General features: G+C 45.1%; 1 long non-coding RNA gene across 1 annotated transcript; it reads left to right on the forward strand.

Annotated features, from left to right (window-relative positions):
* The first annotated feature begins 1,567 nt into the window (after positions 1-1,567).
* On the forward strand, positions 1,568-6,980 carry LOC132655758 (uncharacterized). Its single transcript, XR_009593575.1, has 3 exons — positions 1,568-1,667; positions 5,573-5,765; positions 6,527-6,980. It is a non-coding gene; the product is annotated as an uncharacterized LOC132655758 (long non-coding RNA).
* Positions 6,981-13,193: the final 6,213 nt, after the last annotated feature.

Consider the following 13,193-nt stretch of genomic DNA (forward strand, 5'->3'; position numbering starts at 1 on the left):
GGCAGGGTGTGCCAGCCGTATCCTGTAACAAGTAGGAACTGAGGGATGCTGGGATAACCTGGAGGCCATGTTAAATAGACACCTCAGCTGCTTGTCCTGGGTTTGAAACTTAACACTCTTCACCAAGAGAAACTTCCAGGGTCCAAGGCTTTCTAGACATCGGCTAATCACTTAGATTTAGATAAGCTGATGATACCAAAATGTCTCCCAGCAAACATAAGTGAGTCTCCTTCCAGGAGCCCTTGACAGTGGTGGAAAGGATGTTTATAGTCCATCTCCAAAGCGAGGTAATGCAAGGATGCTGAGAACTCAGGTGTTGGTCTGGTTTCCTGGGGGCTGGGGTTTTGAGTTGTGGAATTTTCCATCTATTTCAGTTTTCGTCGTCTTTGCCTTCAAGTGTCAATTGGTTCCTCTCAGTCAATACAAATCAGGAGGTTTTTAAAACTGGCATCAGATGTATGCATTATTTATCCATTCAGTCTTAAGGGAATAAGGAAGTACTTTTATTTTCCGATAAAATATTTAAAGCTGCCCCCAACCCTACCCTCACCCCTGGGACTGGACAGAAAATTCCATCCACGGTTGATATAAACAACAGTTTACATGGTGATGTATACAAAACAGTTTAGACAAACTGTCAGCATATGTGTGAATGGGGCATTATTTGAATGTAGATCTGTGGAGTTTTTCTCCTATTATATCCCATGGTACTTGTGTGTAAATATGTAGCAAATTCAATGTTTTATTAGTTTGTGAGAAGCCTTATGTATCACAGTGATGCCAAGAACACCCTGTACTTTTCCTAGCAAGTATTGACTAAAAGGACACTTTGTTGACATTTGTGGCACATCCTTGACTGGAAAAAAGAAAAAAAGAGAAGAAAAAAAAAAAGAATACATATCACAGAATTTGTTTGTTTCTGACTGTAAACACAATGGAGCACAAAATTAAGTGGTTATTGCACAGGAAGTAATTTTACGATCGTCTCTGGGTTGTTATTGATTGGCGGTTGGCAAAGCAGGTGAAGGCCATCTACCGCACACCAGCTCTTCTGTCGATGACGGAAGGAGCTTGGGAGAGCTAAGCAACCCCTCCCTATCTGACAGAACCCAGCTGAGTCGCAGAATTCCTGGATGGAAAGGAAGGAAGGAAATGCGGGCATGGATACCGAGGTAGAGAGAGTCATTCTACAATGCAAGAGTGACCCCTCGTCTTCCTGGAGAGTCACCATTCCATCAGCCATCTAAGACTGTGGGGTGCGGGTTGGGGAACAGAGGGTGGGGGTGTCGATCCCACCCTCCCCGCTGAAGTGTCAGGCCTTTAAATAGCAACAGCAACGCTGAGCAAAAAGAAGAGGGCGTGAGCACCGTGTTCTCAACCTACAGATAAAACTCACATTAGAGAAAGAAAACCGGCAGGCGCGGCTTTGTTAGCCAAACAGAGCTCTCTCATCTGACTTCCTGGGCCAACACTCTCTCGTCAGGAGGGCTCATGGCTCCAAGTCAGAGGTAAACAAACTGTGGACAGGTTTGCCAGCAGGCAAGTGGAGACAAAGCATAAGTGAGAGCTGGGCGTGAGGAAGATGATGACGCGGGCATACTTTCCTGATTAATTCATAAGGACCTGAGCAGGGCCTTAACCCCTTCTGCTTGCAATAGCAAACAGAGGTAAGCAGATGTGACGATTTCTCCCACGGCTGAGCCATTCTGTACTTGAACACTCCTGTTTCCCTAGTACTTGTGTTTGTGTCGAGACTTGATAGACACACCATGCTTGTCCATCCAGAAAGGCACCCATCTAAGCAGCTTTTTTCTTTTCTTATGTGTTGATTGAGAGTCCAGGGAGTTGTGATCTGTGGTAACACAGCTCCAAACTGCACCGCAGGTCCCTGAGCTCACAGCTGGGGACCGTTTCTGGAGCCGCTGGGAGGGTGGGTGGTCTTGTCTCAGGGGCGCTGGGAAGGAGACTAAGTTCAGTTGTGGACAGCGCAGCAGGAACGTCTTTCCAGCCTCACCCGGGCTGCGACACAAGCCACCATGTTGGCCCCGCCGCCTTCCCTTTGTTGCCAACAGCCCACTCACTCTTCATCTCAGCCTGCTTTGCTGGATAAACATTGCTGAGTAAAGGAAAGAACTGTGGGGTTTTGGAGGCCTCTTAATTAACTCTGACGAAAGCATTTGGAAAGACAAATATTTCAAGGAAACGTTGGGAGGAAGAGAGGGGAAAGCAGGAACAATTAAGTTTCCTACTTTTTCTCCAGATGAATGAGTCCGAAAGTCGAAGAGGGTTCGAATATCTTATGGGTGATAGTAGAGCGAGGACGATGCAGGGCTTTGTCCATCACTGGAAAAAGAGTGCAGGAAGGTGTAGAAGAAGGACACCCAAAGTCCTCAGCCTGCACACCGGGACGTGAGAATTGCTAAATACATAGAACTAGGGTGCGCGCCAAGGAGCAACTGGCCTAAACTGGTTGTTTTAGATGTGTGCGGCTGAGGGTCGGAGAAAAAAAACCCCAAACACTAGAATTATTATACAAAAAAAAAACAAAACAAAACAGTCATTTAAAACACTCTGTTTCTTAGGTTTACGTGTTTATGTGCAGGGCCACATGCATGCCACCAAATGCATGCCACAGCACGCAGGAGGAGGTCAGCAGACAGCCCGTGAGCCCCAGCTCTCTCCTTCTTCGTGTGGGTTCCAGAGAGGAGCCCTCAGCTTTTTAGCCCCTGACCCAGTGGGCCATCCCACAGGCCCCCGCCGCAGTTTTAAATAAGAGAAAGCAAAACTGTGTGTACCATTTGGCTGCATTGCCTGGAGCAGGTTACTTCAACTCCCTGCAACTCGACCCCGTCCTGTGTGAACTAAGAAAATCAAATCAGTTCATACTCCTAAGGAGCTACGCTAGACCCTGGAGGTGTTTAATAAAAATGCTCTGCGCCGTTATTACCGCTATTGCTCCCGCTCGGACCTTTGTCAAACAAGTGCTTCTCGTCGATGAACCGTGGCAAGTTACTGTGACGTGAGCATAGGGGACCATGAGACATAGCTTCTGCTGCGGGTGACAGACAAGGAGGAAGGAGAGAGTCCCGTCACGCCTTTTTTAAAACGCTTAGGTGTCTTCTTCGTTGCACTAAAACACTCCGAGAATGAACACCCGGCCTTCCTTCAAGGCTCACTTTTAGAAACCTTGTGCAAGATTCTCACGTGCGCGTCTCCATGTCTGCCATGAACAGCATTGTCACCAAGGTTGCTGCAAAGACAAAATGTGCCTGCGCTCACCCCTGCACTGTGCGTTTTGCAGAATGTCAGGCATTCCTTGAAAGCACACGACTTCGCAATTCTAAACTTCTCTTTTTTATCTTAAAATCACTAGAGGACAAAAGGTCATTCCTGATTTCTTTCCAGAATTTTGAATTGACCGTGGAAATAGAGCCATGTGGCCAGAAAATTCATAGAACAATGTGCTCGGAGGAGCGAGCCCTGAACTCAGAGGGTTAGGGCTGGCTTTCCCATGGGCGCTTCATAGGGCTTGGCCTGGGCAAATCATTTCCACTCTCTGGCAGCCAGGTCTTTTTCCTGTAAAATGGACATCTGAGGATCTCTTCCCTCTAATTCCAAAAATTCAAACTTCCGTGCATTCGTTTGCATGAAGCCATGAGTCATTAAAATCTGGCAGATTTCAGGAGATTATTTAATAAGCAAAATGTCTCATAAGCATTCAAGAGAACTTGGATCCAATTCCCAAAACATTGAAAACTGTGTTTGGGCAAAGACTTCAAACTTAAGAAAAATTGTTTCTTGTTTCCACAAGGGTGCAAGGCTGTGAATTGCGTTTACACTCTCGGGCATGTGTTCGCTTACTCTTTGGGGGTGCTCCACAGAGAAGGATACCTCCTCTTTCAAAATGAAAGGGAAGCACAGGAGGGCACATGTTCATCTGTGTAACACACTTACTAATTCACGCTGTTTCTATAACAGTTTTCACTGTGACGCCCCCTCATTTTCACTCGGTCAGTGTAGTCACTTTGCAAAATAGTCCAAGCCCAGGAGTTACTGTGTTGTATTTTATTATTGTTCACATTTTACAAATGAAAATCCTGAGATAAAGAAACATGCTTTTCCCTAGTGCTGACGTTCCTCAAATATGGATTTTCTGTGCTCAGAGGAAGGCTGACAGGATCTAGCGGTGGCCTTTGTGCTGCAGTCCTGGGCACGGTGCCACCTGCCTGTGTGTCATGGAAAGGCAAATCAGTCTCTCACGTGTGGAGCACAGAAAGCTCTCCTGCCAACCACCAAGCCACTGTCTGGAGCCAACGACAGAACTGAAGTGTTTCAGCAGTTTTAAAGGACCTCTCTGGAAAAAGCAAGTTTCTAGATAGAAACAAGCTTGTAGCTGGATTCAGCCCAGCCTCCCAGGGCCTGGGGATTTTCATCACTGTTGTTGTTTCCCCTTAACTCAGCGGCCACTTTGGGAGGGTTGTGAAGAGCATGCTCACAGGGCTATTTCCCATCCTAAGGTTTTAGTCACAACGTGGTTTATTTAAAAGGAAGGAGAGAGGAATTCATGTCTTAGAGAGAATAGTCCTGCAAGGTCCTAGACGTTTCCTATCCTCGGGATGATGAGGAGGACATGACAGTTGTAGCCTTTTCCATTAAGAGACTAAGGATCTTCAATCCCCACGCGAAGGCTTCTGCAGACTAAGCTGTTGTAGTAAATAAAAAATGAGTGTTGGGCTACATAACGTTTATTATTATTCCTAAGATCATCACGGCAGTACTATTTAACTATCGCAAAAAATAAGACATAGACACCTGTTAGATTTATGCCTTATTTACCTTGGGCCAGGCAGATATTTCACTCATACTGTCTCAACAACCTCACCATCAATCTCCAGCCCCCATTCAATGCCATCCACCTTAATCCTCCTCTTCTGGTCTACCTTCCATACATTATCCCATGGTACTTGCTTGTATTCTTCATCTGGGACTTTTCATACCATTATTAGAGTCCCTCCTCTCAGCCCACATGGTTTTATTTTTTTTCCCACACTAATCCATCATCCTCCTTCCTCCTCTCTTCCCTTCCATCTGTCCCATGATTCTCCTGTCCTCTCCAAGCCTGGGAACCTTAGCCAAGCCTACCCCATTCTGCCCTGCACAGGTATAGGCTGTTCAATCAACCAATCAGGTATAATGTCTTTGGCAGGTTTATGTAAACAAGGATGGGTGCAACCAGATCTTGAGGGCCTGTAACACTCGTCAGACCAACCTCCAACACAAAGCCCCACTCCCTCTGTGTACCAGCTCCTCACCTGTGCTGGAAACAAAGTCCTTCTCTGCACAGAGCACTCTCCCCAGGCAGGGCTGGTGGGTTGCAAAGAAAAAACTCGCACAGAGCCTGCCACCACAGGGACTCCTGCCTGCATTAGTAGAACCTTCCTGCATCTACTCACAGTGGCTTCTACTCAGTTTTCCTCCATACCACTTGGCAGAGACAGCCACACAGCAGTCCACACGGCGATACCATCCCTTTTACTAGTTCTTTGAGATCAACACTGTCCCTTTTTCTCAGGCTACTGGAATAAAATAAACACAGGTCTGACTATGGACCCCTTTTCATTGAGATCGGAAGATATCAGATGTCATGTCCACCACGTGCATCGCAGCGCCTAACTTTGGCGGACCAGTATCAAGAACCGGAACAGGCAAGCCAACGTGTTGGGTGACAGTCAACCTGTGCAAGTCACAGCTCCAGTTCCCAAAAGGTGAGTCCAGGGAGGAGTTCTTGGGATGTGATAGTGGAGGACCAGCCACGCCCATCGGCCACAGTGGAGAGATGACAAGCCTTTGAATTGCCATTTAGAACCAGCATTTGGTTTGAGGTTTTTTGTTTTTGTTTTTGTTGTTGTTGTTTTGTTTTTGTTTCGTTTTTTTTTTCACATAATGATTAAACATAGCATGGAAGTAAGCTTGGGGATGAAGTTTTCCCTTGAAATGTCTCAACATTCTGCCAACAGTACTTAAAATAATGGGGGAAAGAGCCTCCCTTTCCCCACATACTTCCCGATCTCTTCCACCCTGGATTCCCTATATGCTGTTCTACCAGCCTGGCACCCTTTGCGGCATCTTTCTCACCTGTTAACTCTACGACAGCAGGACAGAGGGCGGCAGGCGAGATCAGTGGCCAGGCTTTAGAATCACCTGAGTTCTAACCCCATCTTCTATGCGCCTCCAACTGGGAGACTGAACGCTCAGCAACAAATCCCATGCTGTCCCCAGACTGCTGTCCACCCACATGTGCACGAGTCCAGACCCCACAGAAACACTTTTTACCAGCATCTGGCCCTAACACATAACAACCACATAGCAACCATGATCTGGTCATGATTATCCTGTAACAGTTCTCTCAACACTTCTCAGAGACGCTTACGTGGTCCTCCATGTCAGCCCCTGGTCTTCTTGCACAATGGCTCATTGCGCCTATTGCAGATTTAATTTTGAACTCAACTTGTGTCTCCTCCACTAGGCTGAAGGCTCCCTCAGAGCAGAGCTTCACTAACTTGGCACACGCAGAGATCTCAGCCCCTACCACAGCGCCTGTGCCAACAGTGTGCTGGCTAGCTGATGTCACCTGGATGCAAGCTGCACTCATCTGAGAGGAGGGATCCTCAAGTCTATGAAGTTGGGCTACCGGCAGTCTGAGGTGTCCGGCCGGTCTCGTCGCCTCTGGCAGGCCACCCAACTCAACAATCAAGCAGCACGAGAGATCTTTCCCTTTGCATTTTTGAGACCAGAAAAGGAGTCTTGAAGTCTTCTCCACTTCCACAGACTCTGGCATAGTCCTGTGTCTTCAGATTCTTTTTCTTGTTTGGTCCCAGGCCCACTGTTGTCTTCACTGAAACAATAAAAGCACAGCCCATCAGCACTGAAATGACAACAGAAACCTTTCACCGCAGAAGTCAAGGCACTTGGTGTGTGTGTGTGTGTGTGTGTGTGTGTGTGTGTGTGTGTGTGTGTGAAGAAACCATCGTCTTCTAACAACCTTCTAACAAAAGCTCATTGGAGTTGAAGAGTGTGAAGCAGCTGGAAAAAGGTTTTTACTCAACACCAGTAGCAACATTCTCCTTCCAAAGTCAGACCTGTGTGAAAGATTGTAACTGTCTGATGATTAGACAACCACACTGACAAAAACTAGAAAGAAACATCTCGAAAGATACTCCCTAGAACTGCAGATTCAAGAGAGGGTGTTTTTTCTTTCTCCTTGTTTGATTTCTGCTCTCCTCATTATATATTGTTTGCACAATAAAATCATATACACTCTGCTTAAGTTATTGTGGGAAATCATAATATGCTTACAGTACAGACATTAAAAATTATAGCCTACCTTAAAACCAAACGTAAAAAAGGCAGTTTTCCCACCCCAGTCTTCAAAAACTATTACTTATCCTACAAAATAAAACAGAGAACAACTCCTTACAGAGTTTTTAAAATCGGCTGAACTTCACTTAACTCTTTTGGCTTCGTAGACAACAGCCTCAAAACCAGTGTGAAAAGGTGGGCCAAAGTAATTTTTATGAGACCTTCCCTGGAGGGAATTTGAGGAATCCTTAACAGGAGCAGCCCAGGAAATATTTTTATCGTATGTTTGCCTGTGACAACATGCAGTGAAAGGCAGGATGCAAACAGCCGGGGTTGACTCACTAAATTGCAGGTCAGAAAACAACTGCACGGGTCCTGTTCCTTGACTGTTGAATCCTCCACTTCACCGCCAAGACCTACTGCCAGGAAACAGCATGGATATAAGGTTAGGATAGATATTGTACTGAAAGGACATTTCCTTTGTTCTAGATATTCGCTTTTAAAAATAAGTGCTTTCCACCCATAAGAGTGGACACACCTCTGATTTCAGCACTCCAGAGGCAGAGGCAGGCAATCTCCATGAATCTGAGGCCAGCACGGTGCACACAGAGAGTTCTAGGACAAACCAAGACTATGCAGGGACACCTTGTCTCAAAACAGGCAGGAAGGAATAGAGAGTCAATGCTGCAAGCCAGTGCTGTAAGCCAGTGCTGTAAGCCAGTGCTGTATGCCAATGCTTGGTGGCAAAATGGCAACGAGAAACCAACCCTGCAGAATCAGATGAAACAAAGTCATGATGAAAAGCCACCAAGAGAGAAGTAAGAAAAACAGTTACAGAAAACAGGAATAAGACTAGCTGGGATTTTCCCCACAAAGGCCAGCTAGCACTTCCAGCCACATTAAGCTGCTCACACTGAGCTGGGTCCCCCCAAGAGAAGCTTGTTCACGAACTCAGAGCACTGTGGCCAGAAGACCCGGCAGAAGAAACAGTGACTGCTACTAGAAACCCAAACTGGATAGAGAATTCAGTCTGCCTGGACTGGACAGAAGAGTGAATCACAGAAAGCTGTGGGCACAGAATCAGAAAGGGGCATGGGATTCTGAAGCAATGCACACCACCCCTCACCTCCCTGGAGGAGCCAGGGACTGGGAGCATGGGAGAGCAGAGCAGGACTTGGAACCTGGTGTATCATGTCGATGACAGCAGATCCCAACAGTACAGATGGGGGAACCTGCAGAAGGAATTGTGTTAGGAGTCAGAAGCTGAGAGATGTTCAGTCTCTAGTAACACGTTATGCCCCTGCCCTACCCTTGTGTCCGCTATCACAGGGATCAGCTCTGGAGAGCAGAGATTGTCATAAACGCTACAAGCAAAAGCAACGTGGGCAGGAGAGGTTTACACATCCAGTCACAGGCCATCATGGACGGAAGTCAGGGGGGAGCTCAAGCAGGAGTAGAGGCAGGAGCCATGGGGGAAAGAAAACCCCTTGCCAGCTTGCTCCTGGGCTCACGTTCAGTTTCCCTTCTTAACCTCTGAGGAACCCCTGCCCAGGGGTGGCACCCCACACAGTGGGAGGGGCTGTCCCATGTCAATCATAAATCAAGAAATGCCCTACAGATTTGATTACGTGCCCATCTGATGGAGGCATTTCCTCCGCTGAGGTTCCTTCTTCCCAGAGAACCCTAACTGTGTCAAGTTGACAGAAAAAAAGTTAGCCAACAGGGGTCTTCAAACACAAAATCCTTCTGTCTGGTCGGATTTGCTGATCGGACGTGCTTGAATGACTGAGACAAGCTCCACTCTCAACCAGCTGTGGAGTCTGGTTTAAGACAGAAGTGGGGGTGGGAGGAGGAAGGAGGAAGAGAAGAAGGGAGGGAGGGAGGGACAGAAAGCAAGGAGGTGTAAGAGACAGGAAAATTAAAGCCCCAACCAGGGAGAAAAGCTGACTGGGGCCACAATATCTTCTACTGATCGTTTTAATTACTTTGTTTTCAGGAATTTTTTGTGTATTTACACTATTATACTTAGATCCCACATTTGTTTTGCTATAGCTTGTACTGCACTAGCAAAGGTGATACAAGCTTTCCTTACATATTTTCCCTACTGATTCTCACACCCCTCACAACGCTTTCCTTTCATTCTTTCTTTGTCCCGTTTCCCCCTTTCCAATTCCTTCCTCCTCACACTACTTAAATAATGATCCTCTCACCCCTGAACACCACTATAAGCTACAGCAGGTGTGTGCCTGGTGGCCTCAGAGGCCAGAATGGGTGTCTGATCCCCTGGAACTGGAGCTGTGAGCTATCAGGGTTGCTAGGAGGAATCAAACTCTGGTTTGACTTAGGTGTGTAACACGAGTGCGCTGTCTCTGTGCCTTATGGGAGCACACTGCCTCCTCCAGTGGCTAGCTCTGGGGCTGCCGTGGGGGCAGTGTGCTTATCACCACAGCTGGCTTCCCTAACATCAGTCCAAGCAAAGGCATCTCACCAGGAGGATGTGCAGAAAAGCGTGGAGAGAGAAAAAAAAAGGCTAAATTCTGGAGGCACACACATACCAACAGATATGCAAAATACAACAAAGGAACACACACATACACACACACACACACACACACACACACACACACACCTTCAACAGTCTACTATAATACCCATAAGGTGATGTCTCAGAAAACAATAAAAGCTGAAAACCAGAAAAAAAAATATGTCAGATCCTATTTTTAAAAGAGTCAATGTCTGTGCATTAAATAAGCAAATGAAGGAAGGAAGAAAATCAGTTCAGGGCCTAAATAAGAAAGCTGCAAAACTGATTCAGTACCTACACAGGGAAGACACCAAGGTAGATGAAATGGTCAGTAACTTAAAGTAAAGATTTTATAACATGGAGAAAAAAAAATAGCAAGAAAGTTGAAATGCTGACAAAGAACCAAACAGAAATTCTAGAATTGAAAAAAATAAAATAAAATAAGCCATCAGCAGAAAGCACCATCAACAAAAAGGAGCTAGTAGAAGAACAAATATAAGAGATGGAGAACAAGGTCAGACAGCAACACCAATAGATAAATAGAGAAAAAAAAGTTTAATGAGTGTGAACAACCCTCAAAAGAACGCTGAGGTATATTCAAGAGACCAAAATTAAGAATCCATAGGGTAGGGGCTGGAAAGATGGCTCAGCAGTTAAGAGCACTGGCTGCTGTTCCAGAGGACATGAGTTTGATTCCTAGAGCCCATGTGGGAGCTCACAACTCCAGTTCCAGGGACCAGACATTCCACTCTGACTTCTGAGGGCACCAGGCATACACATGGTATGCAGACAGAGATACAGGCTAAACACCCATACACATAAAACAAAAATCAATTTAAAAAATTTTTTTAAAAAGAAAGCATGGGGTAAGAAAGAGGAGCTGAGATAAAGCATGAAGGAATAGAGAATTTAGTCAATAAAATTATAGTCAATTTGCCAGCCCTAGAGGAAAAGCGGAGGGGGGTATGCAAACACAAGAGGCACTTAGAACTCCAGGCAGGCGTGACCAGAGAAGAAGCTCTCCATTGTGCACCACAACAACAGTACAAATGTCAACAGTCAAAGCAGAGAAACAATGCTAAAAGCTGTGAAGGAAAAACAAAACAAAACAACTCGCATACAAGGGAAGAGGCGTGGGGATGACATCAGATCTTCTGTTAGATAGTTTCACTCATAAGAAATCAGGAACAAATATATTTCGTAAGATAAATAGTTGGAGGAGAGCCAAATGGAACCAGTTATGCCCAACAAGGGAAGAATACTGCCCTGCCGGAGGAAGAAAAGGAGAGCCAGCCTCAGGTCAACCAACCAGATCAACAACCAAAGCAGGAAATAGTGAACCCTCTCTCAGTAGTAATCCTAAATGTAAATGGTGTTAGTTTACCAAATAAAAGATGCAAACCAGCTGACTAGTTTATAAAACAGTGAGATGATGTAGCGGGTAAAAGTGCTTGCTGCCAACCTGGATGACCAAGCTCAACTCACAGGACCCACATAGTAGGTGAAAAGGACTGACATGTGTCCCATGTCACACACACACACACACACACACACACACACACACACAAAGAAATATAAAAGACCTTTTTAGACAAAACCCAACTATCTGCTGTCTCCAAAAATCTTACAATTACTACCAAAGACACCGAAAAAAAAAGGAGGAAGAAAGAAAGAAAAGAAAGAAAAGAAAGAAAGAAAGGAAGGAAGGAAGGAAGGAAGGAAGGAAGGAAGGAAGGAAGGAAGAAAGAAAGGAAGGAAGGAAGAATGAGTCAAAGGTTGGCAGTCGATCTACCCAGTGAAGGGAAGCCATAAATGAACTGGTGCCCTGGCTCCCCTGCCTGATTAGGTAGACTTCAAACTAAAACTGGTCAGAAGGGATAAGGAGGGTCACTTCGTGTTAATGCGGGACATAATTCATCAAGAAGATATAGCCACTGTAAGCATTCATTGACTCTTGGGGCTGCCAGTTTTATGAAATAAATGTTAAAAGGTGTAAAACACCTCACGGGTCCTGACACAACAGTAGTGGGAGAGGTCACTACCCCGCCATCCTAGTCAGATGGGTCTTCCAAACTAAGAATTAGTAAAGAAAATGTAGAGCTAACAGACTAACAGATACTTCACTTAAATGCATAGTGAATGCATATTCTTTTCAGCAGCACGTGAAACCTTCTTCAAAACCGATCACATTATAGACTGCAAAACAAAGCTTAGCAAATGAAAAAGTGATTCTTTGTATCCTATCAGACCTTAATATAATAGACGCATGAATCAATAGCAGGAGAAACTCGGAAACGACATAAATACTTGGAAACTGAACAATCCGCTTTTGAATGGACAAGTGGGTCATTGAAGAAGTCAGGGAGGAAATTTCAAAATTCCTAGAATCAAATGAACTAAAGAGCAGCCTAGCCGAACCTCTGATAGACAGCCCAGGAAGGCCTCAGAGGACAGTTCAAAGCTAAAAGTGTTCGTGTTAAAAAAAAAAAATCAGAGCTATCTCAAAGAAATAATCTACTAATGGGCCTCAATTTTCTAGAAGCAAGAGCAAGCGAAACTCAACTGTGGTAGATTGAAAAGAATAATAAGAGATTAGGGCAGAGATTCATGAGATCCAGATCCAGAACGATTACAATTACAATTAATCAGCAATGTGGTAGTTCTAAGAAAAGACTGACAAGTTCAACAAATGCCTAACCAAACTAACCAAAAGGGTGAGGAGACCCAAATTAATTAAAGGTCACTACACAGTGACCTCCCAAATTACTGAGACGTCTTTGAATACTTATATTCCCAAAAGCTGAAAACCTAAAGGAAACTGATACATTGCTAATGCATATGATCTGCCCAATGCAGACAACACAAACAATTTTGACAGATCTATAACAAGCAGTGACACTGAAAGTGTCATTAAAAATCTCCCCACAAAAAGAGAAATGTCCAGGGCCAGATGAGTTCACTGCTGACTGAAACTCTGATAAAAGATTTAATACAAACCTTTCTCAAGCTGCTCCAGAAAGTAGAAATGAAAAATTAAACTCACTCTGAGAAGCCAGATTCACATGGATATTGTCCTAGCTAGTTTTATGCCATCTGTACACAAGCGAAAGGCATCTTCAAGAGGAAAACCTCAAGTTGAAAAAAATGTCTCCGTAAGATCAGGCCATAGGCAAGCCTGTAGAGCATTTTCTCAATTACTGATTACTGAGTGGGTGCCCAACCCATCGTGTGTGTGCTAGCTGTGGAAGGCGCACCGCTGGGTTGGTGGCCCTAAGTTCTACTGGAAAAAAAGCAGACTGAGCAAGCTGTA

This window comes from Meriones unguiculatus, chromosome 8, assembly GCF_030254825.1.
Source record: "Meriones unguiculatus strain TT.TT164.6M chromosome 8, Bangor_MerUng_6.1, whole genome shotgun sequence".
Lineage (NCBI taxonomy): Eukaryota > Metazoa > Chordata > Mammalia > Rodentia > Muridae > Meriones > Meriones unguiculatus.